The 21,173-nt window shown below is 34.3% G+C and overlaps 1 long non-coding RNA gene across 2 annotated transcripts; it reads right to left on the bottom strand.

Annotated features, from left to right (window-relative positions):
• Positions 1 to 1,812: 1,812 nt before the first annotated feature.
• LOC308194469 lies at positions 1,813 to 20,565 on the bottom strand. Of its 2 annotated transcripts, XR_013950544.1 has the most exons (6): positions 20,439 to 20,565; positions 19,473 to 19,612; positions 15,017 to 16,258; positions 14,034 to 14,265; positions 6,777 to 6,849; positions 1,813 to 5,578 (listed from the first exon to the last, which is right to left on the bottom strand). It is a non-coding gene; the product is annotated as an uncharacterized lncRNA (long non-coding RNA). The 2 variants fall into 2 exon arrangements; XR_013950545.1 differs by lacking the exon at positions 19,473 to 19,612 and having other exon boundaries at positions 20,439 to 20,545.
• Between the last annotated feature and the right edge of the window lie 608 nt (positions 20,566 to 21,173).

Genomic DNA, 21,173 nt, shown 5'->3' on the forward strand with positions numbered 1-21,173 from the left:
CTGCATGACAGAAAACCAGGAGTTAACCTGAACAAATGTTACTTTTCCTTGCAAACACATGGCCAAATCCTGCTCCAGTTGTACATGTTTTATAATCTAGAAAGAATTGTCCATTTTTATTTAAAAATATATAGAGTTTTTCTTTAACTTAAAAATAAATAAATAAAGGATCAACAACAGCTCTTTGAATTTTCTGCTCTCATGTCAAAGGGATAATAGTGCTCCTTCAAATTTTTGACTGCATAGTTAAAAAAATAACTAGCTGAGAAATAAATAAAGACACTTGGATAAATACAGTAAGGAAGTTAACATATGTAGTCTGTTCAATCAAGTAAGTAGCATGTCCTCTCTGAAATACTGTCTTACACAGCAACGCAGTTATCTTATTTCTCCCTTATGTCTCTCAGCAAGTGTTTCACTGTTTATGGACAATAGACATAGGTTCAGTGTTTGACAAGCAGTCAGAAATAAGTAGATACACCCTTGAAAAATAGGCAGTGTCCTGGTACATAAAAAACCACCATGAGATAGAAACAAAGTAAAAACATTGCATTTCTTTAATCATTTCACTTACAAAGTTACTGAATCAAAGTGAAATTCCTGGACTTATTTCAGTGTAATTTCACCTTACTTTCAGAGATTCCCATGCTGCATATTTACATTTTCTACCTATTTAAGGACCCACTGAGGAACGTGTTTATACATTCTTACTCATTTATCTTTGTCATTTGTAATTACCACAGTGAACATTTTCTTGCTTCTGCATATTCCCACTCTACTCCTCTTTTTTTCTTTCCTCCTAGGAGGAGTGTGCCACTCTTTATTCCAGGCACCCTTGGCTGTACCATCTGCAGGAAGATCAAAGACAGGGTCATATCCATCTAATAACAAGAGAGGAAACAATACTGTAGGTGAACACTCTATTAGCCTCCTTCTTCATTTTATTCAGGTCAGTGCTCAGGGACTTTCAGATGTCTTTGAACAAATGGATGTGAAAATGAAAGACAAGTTACAAAGAAGTAAGTTTCTTTTCTTACGCAAGTTAGGCTGATAGGTTGAACCACGCTAGTGTTATAATAGTCTTTTCCCTGGGCAGCTCAGGAAGTATGTTTTCTGAACAATCCTCACCCTTCAAAATAAAGCATAAAAATCTGCTTCCGTCTTGAGACTTGCAGCTATTAAAAAATGTCCAGAGGCGATAAACCGAAGACTTGTGTAGGATACTGAGGACATTTATTATTGACAGGAAATCAGTCTTCCATGATAGTTGAACTACGAGATCTCTACAGAGAGAGTACTAATTTTTCCACTCTTGTAAATAGGCAAAGCTTTACTGACTTTGATGATGCTGCATTAGTTTATACCAGCAGAGAACCTGAAATAAAATCTTAATTTTATTTTGGACACCCAGAACAGAAAGTTCGGGTCATTGCACTGCAAAAGAAACCAGAGAACAGGTCTGCACCAGGACAGAATTTCTGACTGAGTTTTGCAGCCTGCCTTCTGCATCACAACTCCACAGCATGACAAGACAACAGGAAAAACAGGAGAAGTAATGGCCATTTAATTTCAGATCGTGATACTTTTCAATTTTTCTCTGTCCAATCTACTTCCATGATTTTTTGGTTCAGCTGACCACTGTGAAGACTAAAGCAACTGTTTGTGATCCTCTTAGTATATATCAGTTCAGCTGGAATGTAATTTAGGCAATGCAAGTGTCTTGCTGAAAAACAAGACATTAGGCATTACCTAAAAATAAGCTTCTACTTTCCCTGCTATTAAAAATAAATAAAATAAAAAAATAAAATAAAATAAAATAAAACAAAACAAAACAAAACAAAACAAAACAAAACATGAGGTGCTACAATATTCTGGTGAAAAGTTCCAAATGTTTTTCTCAAGATTTTCTTGCAAAACTTAACATTGCTGATATATTTCAGAGAAAGTCTGTAAAAGAGTGGAGAAATATTTTCAAAACAAAAGGCACAGTAAACCTCACAAAGATGTAGTTATGCCAACATATGTGCATGGGGTATTTTCTAGTGCTGATAATACTATGTTAGACACTTTGTCTAATGCTTGTAATATTGAGTGTTGTATTAAAAACCCATATAGATGTGTGTCTCCAGTATGTGTGAAGTTTCACAAAATGTCATTGCTATCGACTTTTGCAACCCCTAGCTAAGGACTTGCTCCTTTATTAGATTATTTTTTTCCAGGATGGGATTATATGAACTCAAGTTTTCATCCAGGCAATGTAATAAAAAATATATTCCTACTGCAGTATTCTAGATCATGTTTTAATGTTCTTTTTGGTAACAATTTGTTCTCCACTAAAGTCAATAACTTTTAACGTATGATCTCAAAATTCACAAATGATTAATTTCTTAGTTCACTAGGCCATCTGAATAAATGCTTAACTTTATGAATAAGGGTGGTATATTTGAAGTTACCGAGAGTGCTTTACCACATGGTTAGATATAAATAAATGCTAAGAACTTTGCTGAATTATGGTCAGTGCACGTATGCAATCCATAAAATTTTTCTAACGACTATATTTCTAATATAGTTAAATATATAGTTCTAATAGTGCATTAAGAGTGTTTAAGGAAATTAGTTGCTGTATTGATGGATCTTGTGTTGGAGAAGAATAATAATTCCAGTCTTTCAAGGCTTCTTTGGTTAGCTGTTCTGGTTCAGCATATATTTATTTAATAATTGTAGTATTCATTTCATTGACAATCAGGATAGTAAGGTACATTGTACTAGGCCTATCTATCTGAGCAGAACTTAGATAAGAATAACAAAAATATCATACAACCTGATTTTTTATTGCCTGTCATATTTTAATATGTAGTGTATTACTTATGTACTATACATTTCAAAACAGAAAGAGAAAAAAAGAATTGAATAAGGCATTGTTCTAATCAAGCATTAGTATAGAGCTCCTTGCCATTGTTTTGTGTACCAGATGTCCCATTTTCGTACATACAAATGTGGAAGTAGAGATCAGCTCATATGAGTAGCTGTTGGGACCAATGTTTTTATTATTGTAATATTTTTTTAAAAACTTGTATTCTTTGAAATAACCCACTGACATCTGGAAAACTACTGCTAAGTGCGTGCCAGCATTTCATTAGGCTATCATGTGGCTACATTGGCTCAACAGACTTACTTGGAAAGGAGCCATAGGGAGGAACGTAGTAATCTAGAATATAGTTGTAGCACAAAATAAATAACTAAAAATAGAATGAGTTAGTTTGATACACAAATAAACCATAAGTTGAGGGTAAACAAAACAACAAAACCATGTCTCTTGCCACATTAGATGAGAATGAGCTATTTTTTCCTCTAGGATGTAAAAGAGGAGAGGCTGCGAATATGAGTCTATGAATTGATGCTGATGCAAAATATTCCTTTCAGAGCTGAGATATTTTGAACCAGTTGACAAAAGTCTATTATTTTCAGGGCAGCTCATTAAAATGTATGAAGGTGTTGCCAGTATTAGAAAGATACCACTTACAATAAAGTTAGTAAATTTCAGAGAAGTTCATACCAGAGAACCTACATCAGGTGAAAAATACCTATAATAGGACGGAAGAATGTGCTGGCAGAAATTCAGGTTTCTTAGGTCACCTGTCATCATAACCATGACTGCTGGCTCTAAGAGAAACATGAATGTATTTTAAGAGAGCCCTCTGTGGATTCAGCAATTGTCTTCAGCTGCACAGTGTCAAAGCCCTTGTCTGTTCCAAAATAAGTTTGGATCAGTAACACAGAAATATTTTGCCAAGTGTTGATGACCATGCAATTCAGTGGACAGAAAAATAAGGTGGTCAGAGACTAATATTTTGTAGACGTGTATGTTCTGACAATCTGGAGCTCAAAAATTGTTATTTATGGTCAAAGTTGTTGCAGGATTTTGTTGAATTGCTTTTGAATTCTGCTGGAAATGTGCTGTCATTATTAATTGGTCTTTCATTTCGCTGTTTTACAGGCAGTTCCTCTAATTGTCACAAATCACAGGCAAATTTTAAATTTTGTGGGACAGAAGCTGTCATTGGCTTTCTATTTGTAAAGTGCCTCATGGTAGTTTGCCTCTTGGTCCTCCTAGAATATCAATTTTAAATAAAATAACCATCATCTATCTCAGCTAACCCCTACCTGAGCTAAACATAAATACAACATATGCGGGCTTGCAGTAAGAAGCTAAAAGTCAGCACACATTGCCCATATGAACTCTTCTTACACAGATTTATGACCTAGCAGAGATGCTGTTAAAGTTCAGTTTTTGTGTAGGATAGAGAACTGCTTATGGTTTTGAATAAAACATGTTCTTAGTTAAGCCTGAATACATTGTTTCCTTAAAAGTTGAAAGGAAGACCATAGGACTATATTTTCCATGCAGTTCTGTTGGAAAATGGGCCAGAGATATGCTTGACTGTTAAACTTTGGAAACATCTTTTTTTTTTTTCTTTCTAGGAAAATAATAATAAAAACAGCAACAACAACAACAATAATAATTAATAATAAAGGCCAATGTCAGCTATTGTGAGAGTCTTAACAAGCACATTCCAATTCCATGTTGATGTATGAACTACAGTTTCGCTTTGAACCAGTGTGCTTTATAGTTTCAACCACAGACAGGTTTTCTTCCAGTTTTTGTCTAAAACTACGGAGACTAAAGGAAATGAGTAAACGTTTTAAGGTATTATTAAATCAATAAGGTGGATTAAATGCAAGACACACAAACTAAAATATTTCAAGCCCTAAATCAGATTATAAAAGCCAAGTTTCATTTTCAGGTGACATTCAAGCCTCTGACCAGGTTTCCAGTAGCTTCTGAAGCAACGCAATCCTGTAAATCGAAACGAGGTACTCAGAAATAAGGGTGCATGGGATGACTGGTTAGTTCAAATACTGTTTTTAACTTAAAGGAAATCAAGAACTCCTGGCCTTCTTTTAACTTGAATTGAAACCTTCTGGAAACTGTACTTCCAAAAGCAGCTGGAAAACAATGTTCTTGGCTATGTCTATCAACAGGTTGGGTATTATTTAAAGTATTCTTTTTTTTCTTTTTTTTTTTCTCTTAGAGAATAATCACAGTTAACAAAAGAGTGGAAACAAAAAAAAGAGAATAAGCAATATTGAACTTGTATGAAATGAAGTCTGCAGATTCACAAGTCTTTTCCTTTAATTTCTAAAACAAACAAACAAACAAACAAACCACAACACTTTATATTTCATCATAATTCACATGAACAAAATCAACTGATTAAAAAAAAATCTTTGGATCATCTGTGTGGATGATATGAATGGAATCCTGAAGACTGAATTTCAGGTGTTGAATACTGAAATACTGTTAAATAATATTAATAAAAGTTACTTTAAAATTGATGCTAACACTTCATACTATCACAGTTCAAGCAGTCCAGCTCTTGGTCCCTTAAGCTAACTAATCAAATCCAAGTAAAAAAAAATTCCAGTCTTCTTGGTAGGAGTGCATCATACTTCAGCTCTCTTTATTCTACTGTTGTCCCTGTGACCTCAGAAAATCTGTATCTCTGCATTGTTTCCTCTGTAATATATAAGATATTATATAAGATATTGCCCATTGCAAATTAATAATAATAATAATAATAATAATAATAATATAGAATTTCTTACATAGATATTCACCAAGACCATTAGAAGAGAAAATTTATTTCTTTGTACTGGCATTCACTGCCAAAACAGCTAAGCTTTGGGGTTGAGTTTTATTCTTCCAGAATCAAGCGAGAGGTGCCTCTCAGACTCAAAAAGCCCAGAAGACAGTTCTCCTATTCTTCTACTCCTCCCTAGGCCACCAGCTAAAACATCTCTTCTGACCTCAGCTCACGTCATGATGTAAGGAAAGACACAGTGACTTGTCATTATGAATAGTGATAGATCATAGTTACCATTCCTACACTTAATAAGGTCAATACAGTACTGGGCTATTGAGACAACAGAACAGTGAACAACATTTTAACTTCAGTAGCATTAGGTTTACTTTTTAAATGTGATTTAAGTTAGGAAAAGGAAACAGATGCATCAGTTTTAAACAAACATGAAGATGGTTCAAGACTTTGCACTGATCATTTTGATGTAAAAATTACTTTTTATAGTGATGTAGACATACAAATGCAGTAGACACTGTCTTAACTAATTCTTCATGAAAAAGTCTTTGTTCCACTTGAGAAAGTATTAAATTCAGTCAATCAACATCACCATCAGGTAATGGAATTCCACCAGCAAAACAATATTTTATAGTTTTTGCAAATCTCTAGTGCTATCCTGGCTTTCAATAGCATCAAATGAGAGAAGAACCTTTCCCTTCATTTTGAGGATTATTTGCATTCAATATGTAAAAAGACCACACTTTAAAAAAAGGGGGGAAATGATGAAGTGTTTCTAACTCTGAGATATCTCATATAATTAAGCCTCCAGCTGCATACATTTTTAATATCACAGACAACATGGTAATTGACATACGTGATTCTGGATCACACTTCAGATTTTAAATTATTTCACTCGACTGAAATGTGTTTAAGTGCACAAGACAGACACTTTCAGAAATTCAGCTTTTAATGACTATCCCTCACTCCAATGCTACCTTTGATGTTAAAACAGTCTAAGAAAAAATGTAATTTTCCCACATCCTCACTGGGTCCTCATTCAAACAGTTCTTAAATATTTTATTTAAGAACTCTTTTTGACCCCAACTTCAGCAAAAAATGTGAAATGATTTTACTTACAATAATTTTGTCTTGTACTTTACTAAATTCATTCAGCTGATAAGAACCTCAAAAGCAGCATTGATTGCTGAACCTGAAATAATATCAAAGGAATAAATCAAGAGGTTATAGTAGACATAAAAATACAAAATGTAGCAATCAGTTCCTAATAATTAATGTTTCTAAGATTGCACTGTCTAAGACCTTAAAAGTTATAATCATGTTCCTATGAATCAAAATTAGTATCTTGGGAAGTTTTGTTACCCAGTGTGCCCAAAGTCCACTAGGCTAAAAAGGAACATGTACAATCCAGTGCCAGATAATATTCAATTAATTAATTCATTAGCAGCTAGCAGATACATACTTGAATGTTTCAGATTAATCGTACTTGGCCACAGAAATCTCTGAACTCAATATGCAAGTAAAGAAACTTAAAAGATTACATAATCAGTGCTGTTAAATAAGCAAATTTGTGCTTTCACAGGTTATTTGAAATTATGTCCAACAAGACACAAGAAATAGGTTTGTACAGGCTTTGGACAATTATGTTGTCAGAAAAATCAGTGTAGATCTCTTACCTCCTTCCCATAATTGTCATCTTTCCCTTTTGGATCCCCTCTCCTCTTTAGAACCACTTTAGGTCAAGATACCCAGAAATTTCCATTCTATCACCACATCTATTTTTTTTTAAATAATGTATTAAGTTTAGTTTAGAGGATCTTCTTTTTGTTTACATTACATTTTTAATAAAATCAGCCAGGGCTCATTTTATTGATTCTTCCCTAAAGATTTTGTTTAGTTGTGGACGGAGATGCATGACCTTCTTCTGCTTCGGGCTACATTTTAATTAATCACTATGAGTAGAAAAGATCCAGAAAACATAGACTTCATTTGGAAAGTGTGAGTTTTTGTTGTTGTTGTTGTTTGTTTCTTTTTCTTTCCTTGCATTTTGGTTCATTACCAGATCCTTTTTCTAAAGAATCTTTAACAGTATCTAAGTGTGAAAGCTCAGGTAACCCACACATCATTCCTGCTATGGACAAAGAACCCTCATGAACCTTCCACTCTGGCAGAAAGATAACCTTTTTTAAAAAAGACAGGCTTTGCAATATGCCCTGCAGGTCAACTAAACGCTTCATAGACTGAACATAAAGTTGCCCAAGTACAACTGCAGTGTCAGTCAGCAAACTGACAGAAATTCACTGTGAGATGACACATTTTCACTCCTCAGGATGGAAATTGTACAATAGAAACAACCAATACAATAGTTCTCCAACAAGACTTATTAGAAAAATAAATAGAAAAGTCTTATGAAACATAATCTTCTTTCCATATGATAGCATGGGTACTGTCAGTATGTTCTTTACTAGTGTTACCATCTTAATCTTCACACGCAGGATTCTCTGTTGCAGGCAATGATTCATTACTATTCAAAACGCTGTGATCCCACCATGAATACAAAGATCACATTGTCCTTTTCATAATACTTGTAGGAAATGAAAGATTACCATTTTTGCAGAACTGGTCAGGAGAAAGTATATAGGGCAAATATAATACAGGTAAAGCTTAAGAGAGTGTGCAGAACGTCTTTTTTGGAGGCCAAACAGCTTCGCAGCAGTTTTTCTTCCCTAAGATCTGTAATTACCTGGCTGCTGGTTCCTGCCACCACCATAAGAGGGGGAATCACCCGTCAGTTCCAGACCACTGCATGTATTGAGGGTGCAGAACAGATCTTGATGTCCCTGATTTCAGCTTACGTTTGTCATGGGTGGAGGTGGCAAGGAGGAATTAGTATCAAAGGTACCAAAAGTAATTCCAGAGAGAGACAGAATTCAGCAGAGCTTGATCCATGACATTTACTTGGCTTTTTCTCAGCAAAATAATGTGTGCCACTGATTTTCAAGGCATTTGTATGAGAAGATAAGTTTTAAAAACCTGGAGGGTAAGTAGGACACACAACACCTTGTACATGCTGAATTTGTATAACTTCACTAGGCAGCAGGCAGGCTATTATAACTTTATTGTTTCAGGATGTAAGCCTATTATATTCCGCAAATGAATACAGTGACATTTTGCTGTATCGGTTGAAAAGATTAACAGTTCACAAAGCAAACTGCAGACTGAGGCAAATTAAATACATTAAAATGTGCAAGCTTAAAATTCTATACTCCCTGTGCTATAAACTTACATACAATACAGTTTAAAGGGTCTCAACGGCTCAGTTAATAATGCACTGGCCTGTCAGCTTCCTGGATGCAATTTAAGTCTGTTAGGTTGTAGTAAGCCATGACAGGGTGTGTTTTTCTCAGCCATTAATGAATGCTGTAGGTAAATTGTGCAGTAAGAAGGTGGCCCTGAGGTATATTAGTGTCACAGTAAATGTGCTAGGATTATTTTCAATGTAATTATTAAAAAGAAAAAGGATATTTTGGAAGAATCTCAAACAGCTGAAAAGTTCATTGTGGAGAAGGACTGGAATACAGAGATACATTCTCAGCCTAAATCAGTGAGAGCTTTAGAGGAGCCTTTCTCCTGTGACTGGTCATTTTAATCATTTTCTGTAGTGATGCTTATCAGAGAGAAGAATTAGGCTTGGACACCAACTGGAGATTGGTGTAGCTAGTAGAAAATAGCTAATAGCAGTAACTAGAAGAAATGGTCTCCAATACAGGAGACAAAAATATTGCAAAACAAAGGGCTTTATATCAGCTAATGTTAAAGAGCATTAATATGGATAAAATTGCCCTACTTCCTGAGGCAACAGCTATCTGACCTCCTAAATGTCCACACAGAAACCATAGCCCCTTTAACAGAAATTCTTCAGTAAAACAGCATGATACCAAGAGATTTGATTGAATAGCTAACACAGAAATGCAAGCGGACATCCACAAAAAATATTTAAGGCTTCATTTTAAAAAGAAATTCATGGTTTTGTTTCCCATTAGCAATTGTAGAATAATCTGTTTATTTTACAGAATCCGAGGAGTGTTAGTATTAACAAGCAGAGAACTGGGCAGATTATTTCAAATTGCTTTAATGGAAGCAGTGCTAGAAAATTATGCACACAAAGGTTTGCATTAATCAATTCATATCTACAAATTCTGATCCCAGCTGCAGGTCTAGACCACAGCTGAAAAATATGGCTGTTAACTGGAGCAAGAAGATGATAAAGGCATGAATTTTCAGAGCATTTCACATGGAATGAAATGAAGAATTAAGTTTATAGAACCTCAGACCCTCATGAAAGTTCAGATTTGGTTCCAATCCAGAACTAGGTAGAGGATTTGGCTGACACCTTTTTAGCTAATCTTTGTTTTACAATATAGACATTGTCTCATATACCCAAATAATCTAACCCACTTTTAAGAGTGGAAGAACAGGAAGAATATGTTTTGGCCATCTTGGTTTGAATTTAACTTTCATTTTTTGAAGTCTTTTATGATTTGTTTTACACTACAGATGCTCTTATTTCACAGTACGTTCTGGCTCAACTTCTGGACTGATTAGGACCAGTAATTATTCCAGTGTTTTAGCTCTGTCTCTCCTAAGAGGGAAGCACTGATAGCCATGGAGTAAATGAGAGTTAATAGAATGACCAAAACTTTCCAATCCAACTTTAAAAGAAACTTACGTAATAAGAATAGTCATAAGGTTGAAAATCTTATTATTTTGCATAACTATTAAGTCTTCTATTAGATATGAAAGACTGGCTTTATGCAGAAAAATGCTTGACGTTTCTGACAGAAAAAAGAAAAATAGAATGTAAATATATATTGTCATTTTTCATTACTTCTTTATATATAACTTTTCCCTCCGAAACCATACATTCACTGAGCCTTATGGGACATTCTGTATATCTTTCTATGAGGATCTTCTTGACAACTTTTTTTTTTTCCAATGGGCAACTGCTTGTAGCTTACAACCTTGGTGTATTCAGATAACTGAGAAAGCATTCCCTACACTAGCTCTGGCTGGCTCTTGCAAAGAGAAGACCACATAGTCTCTATCCAAATTCCACATTGGAAATTTCATGAAATTTGGTGTACAGTAGACCTTTGAGAGAAGACAGAATATCCAGGATATAGAGTCCCTAGAAAATTTGTTCAATGCCTGAATTTACACTGGGATCAGCAATTAGAGTGAAGTTTCTAAAGGATTTCCTAGGGAGGAATATAATAGCACTTTATAAAAATTTAATTCAAGATTATTCCAAAATTTGTGCGCAAGTTTAGCTGCAAATAACACAAGTTTTGCCTAATGAGATTTTTCATGTGACCAGTATTTGCACAGAGGTCTATAGAATTTTATTTGAAAACTTACAGAATTTAATATGGAATTTCATACTTTCTGCATTTTTTTTACTAATAAATAATAATTCCATTATCTTTTAAAATGTTGAGTACCCACTACAAAATTTTACAGTTTGTTTTAATGTTTTTTTGCTGAAAGGTTATCATTTCTTTTTATTTTTATGCCATTATGAGAAGAGAGGACTTAGAGTCTGACAGGTTGTGGCTTTTCTGAATGATCAGATTTATTACCCTTATACTTCAGCAAAATGGATATGCAGAATAATTTTTTTATTTTTTTAAAAATCAAATACTTTTGAGGGAACAGTGATAGTGATTCTTGAACCAAGGCAGTAATTTTATATATCCTGTTTTCCAAACTCAGAATAAAGGAATATGAATATTAAAAAGAAAAAAAAAAAAAGGTATCTATTTAAATAAAAGATCGTGCTAATATTGTTATATTATCATAAATATTTTTGTGTGTTTTTTTTTGCCTTATTAATATTGGTAGAAACCTTTGTAGTGCATTAAGACTCTTGTGTACACAAACACTTTCACAGGACAGTTAGGGTGTAGACCTTATTAAAAAAGAATTAAAATTTTCCACTGATGGGATAATGAAGACAGCAGGTCTGCTGGAGTAATCTCAGCCGCATGCATTTCTTAGGATCTGACCCAGCACTCAGAAGTAGAATCAGTACAAGACAGATGGTAATAAATAAATAAATAAATAAATTCATGGAGAAGCAAGACAAAAAATGTCAGCCAGCAGAAGAAATAACTGGAAGTCAAAATCACAAAGTAGTATTTACCTCTAGCTAGACGTAAAAGCTACCCTGCACCTAGGCTGTCAATTGTAAATTTTCCTTTGTCTTCAAGTTACAGAATTAGGAATGAAATCCTAAACAGGTCCAGTGATTTTAAATGAACTAATGAACATTTATTTATTTTTCCACCTGTAAAAAAAAGCTGAAACATCAGTTCTCACTTCTATATGGTAGAAGATCTTAGATCTTCTCCAGGTATTGTCCAAATGCTGTACTCTCCTATCTTACCTTTACAATGCTTCTGGCTTGATTAGCAAGTAAAGCAATTGGGTCTTGCCAGCTGCTGACATAGTTTATCATTTTTAACCTTTTTTTTTTTTTTTTTTTCACTGAGACACTGAGATGTAAATGTTTTTCAGAGATATTCTGTTCTGAAATGAGGCTGATAATAGTGAAAGTCCTGACTCATGCCAGATCTCTTGGGCTAGCTCCTTGCCATGAGGTCTGCTGAGTCATCCTGGGTCTGCTGATACTAGATATAAAAGCCTGTTTTCTCAAACTGATGTGTATTTAGCAAGGCAAAACACTTCAGACATATTCAAATCAGATTTTCCAGCTTTATCTATGGGAAAATCTGAAAATCTAATTTTCTTTTTTTTAGGATTCTTTTCTCTGTCAGAATATCAATAAAAGGGTGTTTGCAATTCCATGTACATTTGCAAGTTTATTTTCAATGAAAATATAAATGACTACTGAATCAGACATAAGTCCAGAATTTGAATTTTCCTTTATGTGAAGCTCACTTTTTGAATGTACCAGGGAAGAGGGAGCTGCTTCTGGTGTAACTGGCCAGGTTAGTAAACAAAATAGGAAGAAATTTCTTACAAATAAGAAAATCATTAAGGGAGAAGTAATATCTTAATCTTATCACTAATTCTCATGCAGCTTGTGAGCTACAGTCACAGTTACCCTAAATTACATCCTTTGCACAAGACTTTGTGTTATTTAAAATTTGCAACCATGGACTTAACATACCTTGTGTAAATAAATAAATAAATAAATAAAAATCAGTGTAATGCAAAACAAAATAAAAACAAACAAACGTGCTTTCTAGATCAAATACAAAATTCATAAAAGATGCCATTTTGTATCAGCTTTAGAATATACCTTCAAAATCAAGGATATAGTATTTTACCAATCTCTTTTGCTGAAGAATAATGTTTCAAATCTAAATTTTGTAACCCTTTTAACTGTACTTGTAACTCTGATGGAAATGGAAGTAAGTAGTTTTATTAGCTTGAGTTTAGAAGCAACTTAACTTCAAGAAAGACGCTATTTATTCATCCACATGACACAGAAAATGCTTTGGATTAAAGTACTTTCATTACAAAAGTGGTGGGAAGGTAAAATACAATTAGGCTCAGCTAGATCATTTTAATGTTTGATTATAACCAACTGAGCTGGGACAAATTTTTGTGCCAACACTAAGATCCTGGTGATAATAGGGTTACATATCCTTTGTAAAATAAAATGTGAAATTTACATGCAAAGTGGTATGTTCTCTTGATGCACACATATAATTCCTATTAGCATTAATAGGAAATATACGTGCCTATCAAGAAGAAAATATATCCCACTAAATTTCCAAACATTACGTCAGTTTCTGACATCTTTTATTACGATCTATGCTCATTCAGCAAAAACTAATAACTCAGCTCAAATATACTGGTTTCCATATGTAGATCTCAAAGGATTTTATTGAAAACAGACCCCTGCACCTCAAAGATATACATGAGGAAATGGAAACTTAAGCTACACCTATGGAAGCGCTGTGCAGGCATTCCCCCAGAAAACTTGCAACAGATACTGAAAGCAAAATTTTTATAGTAGTATAGTACTCATCACAGGTGAATAGATCATAATTAAGCCCAGACAAAGTATTATAGACTCACAATTAATCTACATCTAAGAACACATGATATGTTTGCCTTGACTAACAGCCAAATGCCCACCCAGCTGCTCACTCATTCTCCCTCCTTACGGGGGTAGGGTGAGAGAATAGGATGAGAAAGCTCAGGGGTCATGATAAAATAGGGAGATTGCTTACCAATGACTATCACAAACAAAAACAAGTCAATTTTGGGAAAAATATTTTAATTCATTGTCAATTAAAATAGATTTGGGTACTGAGAAACAAACAGACTAAAACAACAACTTACCTCTCTCTTTTCTTGTGCGCAACTTCACACCTTCATTTCCAAGTCATCTACCACCCTTGCCCTGAGCAGCACAGAGGGGAGGGAGCATATGGTAGCTGCAGTTTCTCTCTGCAGCCACTGACGCTTTCCCATGTTCCAGAATAGGCTCTTCCATGAGCTGCTGTCTCTCAAGACTGCTCCACTGTGGGTTCTTCAAGGCCACAGATCCTTCGGAAAATACTCTTCTGCTCATCTGTTTAGGGGCATCCACAGGCTGCAGTGTGGATATCTGTTCCAGCACCTGAAGAAGCACTCCTCCTCCTCCAAACCATTTTATCTAATCTGTCCCAGGATTTCTGAGTTGTGCCTCCTTTAAGCAACTGTACCTACTTTACATTTCTGACCAAGTCTAGAGTTATTGACTCCTTCAAAAAAAATTCAAAAATGTGGGCAAATACACCCTCTGTGAGACTGAAAATCTCATGCTTACAGATTCCTAGTTCTTTGCTTTGACTCAACAAGTGATCTGTTTTTATCATAATCAGTTCTAACCACAAAATTGCTTGTTTTGTATGTGACCATTGGTCATTTCTAAAATAAACCTGATATGCTTTTGTAAATCTTCAGAAAGGAAATCTGGATGAGAGATGGAACAAGGAATTTGACAAGAAAGATGGAAAATGAAACTGGTTGATGTAGCTTATTAGAGATGATGGAAAATATGAAGCCATTTCTGCTATTAAATATAAAATGGTTATCAATAAGGAGATATCCATAAGATATCACCAAAATAAAATAAATCCACAAATAAACTTTGATCAGCCAGCAATATTTGGTCAGTTAGCAATGTCTAGCATATAAATGTTGTTTGGTATGGTACCCTACAGCTCTAATTATGACAAAACTGTGAAAACTATAAGAAACAATAAGGAAACACTGGCTTCATATATATACATATATATATATATATTTATCTTACATAATGTAACACTCAACATACTCACCTCCAGATTATTTGAAATAGTCCAAACTGAAGAAAAGTCACTGAACTGTAGTTTTGAAGTCATGTAATATTTTTTTTATTTGTTTCATTTCCTACATTTTTCACATTATATACTTATGTTTTTTAATTTACAATAGAGTAGAACCTAAATGTCTTAGACTGGACAAGATCCTATGTGATAGCTGATATCCCAGTAGTAGGGAGTCATTTCCTTTCTTCAGTTGTCTTAGCCTTCAAGGAATTGATTTTAGGGGCAAGACAAAAATAGCTCAGGAAATAGGTCCAGACTCTCAAACTGATGTAACACAGCAGTTCTGTGATTTCAGCAGAGATATGCCAATTCACACCTGCCAGGGAATCTGGCCTTCACCCATAAAGTGGCAATTATAGGATGTATATCACTTCATGATGAGATTTATATTATCAGGCACATTCTGTGAAGTTTTCCTTGCTAGCTTCAGGGAATAGATATTTACAGATGAGTCATTGGCATGTCTTAAGCTATCACAGTCTCTCCAGAGAATCATCAACCTTTTCTTCCACAGCAAGAAAGGTAAGGGGAGCGGCGTTTTCAGCTCTAAAATGTCTGGTTTATTGGAGATCATGTCTTCTACATTTCTTCATCCCTTTGATTAATGTATTTGGGTTATACTTTAATTTATGCATATAAATCATACCTTTCTTCCAAAGCGCTTAGACCACTATAGGGTTCATAGTTCATTTGGGGGAGGCTGGGAAGGAACAAAACAGTGTGATTTAAAACACTGTGAAGACAAGTTGAGAGGATACAGTAAAGTTGTAGGAGGGAAAAGGGAAAAACTCCTAGAAATATTGAAAGTCCTTAGTCCGATACCTCCCAGTATTGAAATAATGGTCCTTACTTTCATTTATATTTGTTTTCCACGTAAAGATGTCCATAACCTTTTCCCTATTTTTTTTTTGTAGTTCAACACGATTAGATCCCTTAGTTAAAAAAAAAAAAATACAGGCAAATTTGTCAATGGATACATCGGTGTTTCGACAACTTTCAAAGTTTATCTGAATTATATCAACTCTGTGATAGTGTATTTGGCTATAAAAGGTGATGTTTTTCAGGTGAGGTTATTTCTTCAGGATCATGTGTGCCATCATTCCAGCTACTGTAAGTAGAAGTACATGCTCCTTTATTTTCTTCTTAATGCACAACTTCAAATATAAACCAAATAGTCGGTTCCCAAATGTTATTCAGTTCCAATAGTATCATCTGAAATAAATGATGAGAAAAATTCATATTTTTACCCAAACATACCCACTTCCTCAAGCGACTGAAAAAAGAAAACTGTTTGAAACAGCTACTAAAAGCCTCCCCTCCCCCCCCCCCCCCCCAATTGCTCTTTGCTTGTAAAATGGAATTTTAGAGAGACTAATGGGTCACTTTAACAGCCCTATTCTACCTGTGACATTGGGCACTGAATGTAAAACAGGCCCTTAGCTGGTTAAAAACAACCTGATTCATAATTCAGAGTTATTGTGAACACAGAACAGATGCAGACTAGGGCCTGACCCAATCTGTCATTTGACTTTCAATTTCTCACTTTCTATCTGCTACTGGGTTCTAATTGTCATTGACTGACACTAAACCAATTTTCCAGAATACTGAAGAAAAGACTAACAGAATTGAAAACTTTTCAATTCACCATATTAATGAACTGAGTGTAATTAATGGCAAGAAAGAACTGAAAGGGACACAGTCCGATAACTCAAGTCATTACAGTATCAGTAACTTCATTTAATGAAGGACAATAGAAGTGAAATTACAGGCTTCAGAAATAGGCAAATTTATATGACCATCATGAACAACTCCATATTTGTATGAATAAAAATAATAACAGGTTTGTATGATGGGAGGAATACAAAACTAGGTAGACATGCAGGATTTAGTTGAGCAAAATTATGGAGAAAATGGCAATAAGAAATTCCACACAGATATAAATTTGAAGCTATACAAGGGTAGAATTAAATATAAAGTTAGGGAGTTACAAAATGTCTCACAATCTTCTCTATAACAAGTAAAATATAGGTAACATGCCATCTACTAGGAAATTTGAAAATATATTTTAAACTCTGTGTGTCTTCATGATTAGTGTTCTTGTCTTCATTGATGTAGGCTCTTGAATTACATAACTAAGCTTTTTCTGACAGAAAGAAACTAGCCAGGAAAGGGAGGATGAGGAACTAAAAAGGAAGAAAAAGGAAGAGAGAAAGAGAGAAAGAAAGAGAGAGAGAAAAAAGTGTTATTTCACTAAAAATCTAGTCCTTTCTCTTATTTTTGTCTCAAGCTGTAGTGGTTAAATAGTCATTGTAGGGAAGAGTTAAGAGATGGAATTAACTTCTCCTCTGCCTAAAAGACTATAGCTGTCTTACACTTCCTGTAAGTAAAAAATTAATCAGTAGTCCTATGACTACTATCTGATACTAGGGATGGGATTTTAGTTTCTGCTCCAATAAGAGAATTTCAGTTTCAAAGCAGTTATTGCAGTGAATATTTGCTTAGTTGCTGGGCAAGGACTGCCAACATGATCCCAACCATCATGGGTGATTGAAACTATGAGAAACTATGAGAAACCAGCAGGTTAAAAAATCTGGGGTGCATTCTTCATCATTGTCTTTTCCTTGATCATTTTTTTTTTATTATGTGGGTTTTCACGTTTTTCTAGGTTTAGACGAATCTAGATAGGATTTTAATTTTCACTAGGATCCTTCTCAGGAGAGAGGTTAGGCAACACTTTAACATCTCTGTCTTGCTGGAGATTTAAATTATATGTGGCATCCTGTGGCAAATTATAAGATTATCAATTCATGTAGTGCAATATTAAAACCTTATTACTTCAGTAATTGTCAAAAGAAAATATTCGTGTTGTTCCATTCAGCATTTTAATTGCAGGCTTTGTTTTTAGTGTGGATTAATTTTATTCCATATTATGTTCTTGTAATAATTTTGTTATGAAATGAAGTAACAGAGAATGGAAAATATATTGTCTTATGTACAATATTCTATGAATTAGAATAATGTACTATAGAACCCTGACCTTTTCTATATTCTGTGATTTGACCGAATGACAATTGCACTTTTCCTTCATTAACAAGCTGAATAACCAATAGCTGAATTGATGACTTGGGCATGAAGTCAAGAAAAAATGAAATAGTCAAAGTACCATAATATAGTAGATGACTATGTCTAAGAGAACACTTGAGCCATTCACTCTTAGAATCAATTAAAGGGACTAGAATGAGAGTAGAAAGTGCACAGGAAAAAGAAAAAGAAAAGAAAAGAAAACAACAACAACAAAAAACCAACACACATGGAAATAATAAACATGGAAAAATAAACATGGAAATAATGGACAATAGAACAAGCTTAACCCATTCTTATTAAACCCTTGTAAAAATCTATTGCCACATAAAACATTAGAGCAAGTGAAATATTAAGGCTTAATTTAGACAATAAACATATCACTAGACTAGACAAGGCTTAAAGTTTAACAAAAAACAAATCATATCAAATATTTATAAGCGGATTAAAATTCTAATGAACTGACAGTCATCATGTGCACACAATAGTACAATGACAGAAGTACTACAAATTAGCCATATGAGACCATTGTCTAGGTCTTCACTTCCAAGTAGACTGTATCCACAACGGCAACATTTCTACAATACTGTGCTAGTGGTACTATGAAAGAATAATGCACATAATAGAATACAGGAAAAAAAGCCGCATCTTTTAAAAATAAAATGAATATGATTATTTTACAGTAGGTTTATTGATAAAATTGCACATTGAATCTACAAATCTTAGAAGAAGATTCAAGAGATGTTATATACTCCCAATGTTTGCTGGATTCAGTTTGCAATTGAATAAAATTAGAATCATAGAATCATTGCATATATATAGCTTTTAAAATATTTTCAGTTGTTTTTGACCACTGATTTCTACAGTTCTCCAACACTTAGTAGGTGAAAGGGAGATGTCTTTGTCTTAGATCTCTTCCTTACCAAAGTCCTAGGACTTCTGTAGAGAGTGGTAGTAAAGTAAGCTTGTGATAACTTTGGGTTTTTTAGACAGCATTGGTGTTCTGGATCACCAAAAGAAAGAATTAAAAAAAAAAAAAAGGTTTATTAAAAGTATCTGGTGCAAATTTGTAACTAAGAATGATCTCTTGCTTCAGTAATGCTTTTTTTTTAAATGGTTGTGTTTGACCAGTCCAGCTAGAATTAGCTCTAGGATTTTGCATGGGGGTTACTTCAAGCTTATAGTCTCATGGTCCTACCATGCATAAGAAAGAGTGATTTTTTGTGATCTTTCACACAACTAGATAAGAACTATAAAGTAATATTACAAAAGTAACATTTTCAGATTACTATCTTTAAGACTCTGGGTAGAGTGAATTAAAACAAGAAATTTTATACTTTCTCACAGTTTACATAAAACAGCTGCAAATTCAGTTTGTAGGCCCCATCATTCATTTTGATGTGGTTTCTTTAGATCCCAAGAAAGAAATATATTTATAATTTCCAGAAGAACTGTCTCAGAGCTAAGTGGTATCCAAATATCGTTCTGTAGAGATAAAAAATGTACAGTGTCAGTGGTATTTGGCTTTGGATTGATGATGCATTGCACAAGGATATAAAGACATCATTACTATAAAACTGGTAACATTATAGTTTAGGGAATATTTAACCTTTAATACAAATCATTTTTATTTCCCCCTTGGAATTCAAAGAACTTTATTTCTTGATATTTCTTTTTTTTTTTCCTTTTTTTTTTTTTTTTTTTTCCCCCTGTGTTTGCCTATAATGTGACTGCTACGATTTTTTGCTTTGGCGATACTGGAATAGTGAACTTGATTTTAAAACACAAGATTAATACAATGAATACTAAGAGTACCAGCTTAAGTTGAATAAATCTCAGTGTAAATGCATGTGAAATTGGGCTTTCAATAGGAAGAACTGGTGAAATACTTTTTATATTGGAACTAACTATAATTGAAATCAATCTACAGGAATGGCTAAAACTGTAATTTAACACCCCCACACACACAAATAAGGGAACACAAGTATTGCCCTGTATTTCCCACTTCAGATCTTTCCCTGTCTTTAATACATCTCTCCCCTGCACTGGTTCCATACCATCATCAGTCCCTGAATTCTTTTATGTATGTTATATACAGTCATTAGACAAAATTGACCATCTAACAATATTTTCTCATTAATGAAAATGTACAATATTTCTCTGTTATGTGTAATTAGTTACTTGATCCTCACTTCAAAAATCAAAGGGATCTCTGGGATCACTCAGGATTAAGACTGTAATTAAATGTCTTCCAAATAGCGAAGATAATGTTTAATCTTAGAAATTCATCCTTTGCAAATCCACTGCCTACCCCTGCAATGTTTTGTGTAGAGATGTTCTTCTGATCCACATCTGACTCCAGCAGCAGCAGGACCTGGGTTCTGGGCAGGGGCCCAGGCTGCAGATGTGTTAGCAAAAATTTGCACACTGAGAAACAGACCTTTTGGTTCGGAGTGAGAATCAAATCACAACTGCTGCAAATTAAGCAGAGACCTTGAAGAATGAAGCAGTTAAAAACCTCACAACAGCTGAAAAGATAACGAAAGGAAGGCAATTTGGCCATAGGTGCTAACAAAAAGGAAGACAGGGAACTCTTTCTAACAATAGGTGGCTTCAAAGCTTTGATGTTTCAACAGTTTTCAGTTAACTCAGGGCACAGGAGGTTAACTATGAAATTGTATTGCAGAAATTTGAAAAGCACTACTCCAAATAAAAATTAAACTTTATATATATATATATGCAGTTTATATATATCACAGGATTTGAAAAACAAAAGAAAACTCAGGGAGTTTGCAAATCTTCCTAAGCCTATGTTGAAGTGCTTCCCTTTTAAGTCACGTCTCCATGATTAAGAACTGGAATACAACAATTTGAAAACAGCATGAAACTGCTGCCAATGTAGTTTGCATAAGAGTAATTACTACTGACTGAGCACAGAAGTCACTAGAAGAAGCTGAAGAGAGTGACTAGTTTTGTACCCAGAGAGGTATTAGAGAATTCAGAACATTCCCAGAAGAGAGATGTGTAACCACGTCCTCTGCAGAAA

Source organism: Anser brachyrhynchus, assembly GCF_964034855.1.
Source record: "Anser brachyrhynchus genome assembly, chromosome: 4".
Classification (NCBI taxonomy): Eukaryota; Metazoa; Chordata; class Aves; order Anseriformes; family Anatidae; genus Anser; species Anser brachyrhynchus.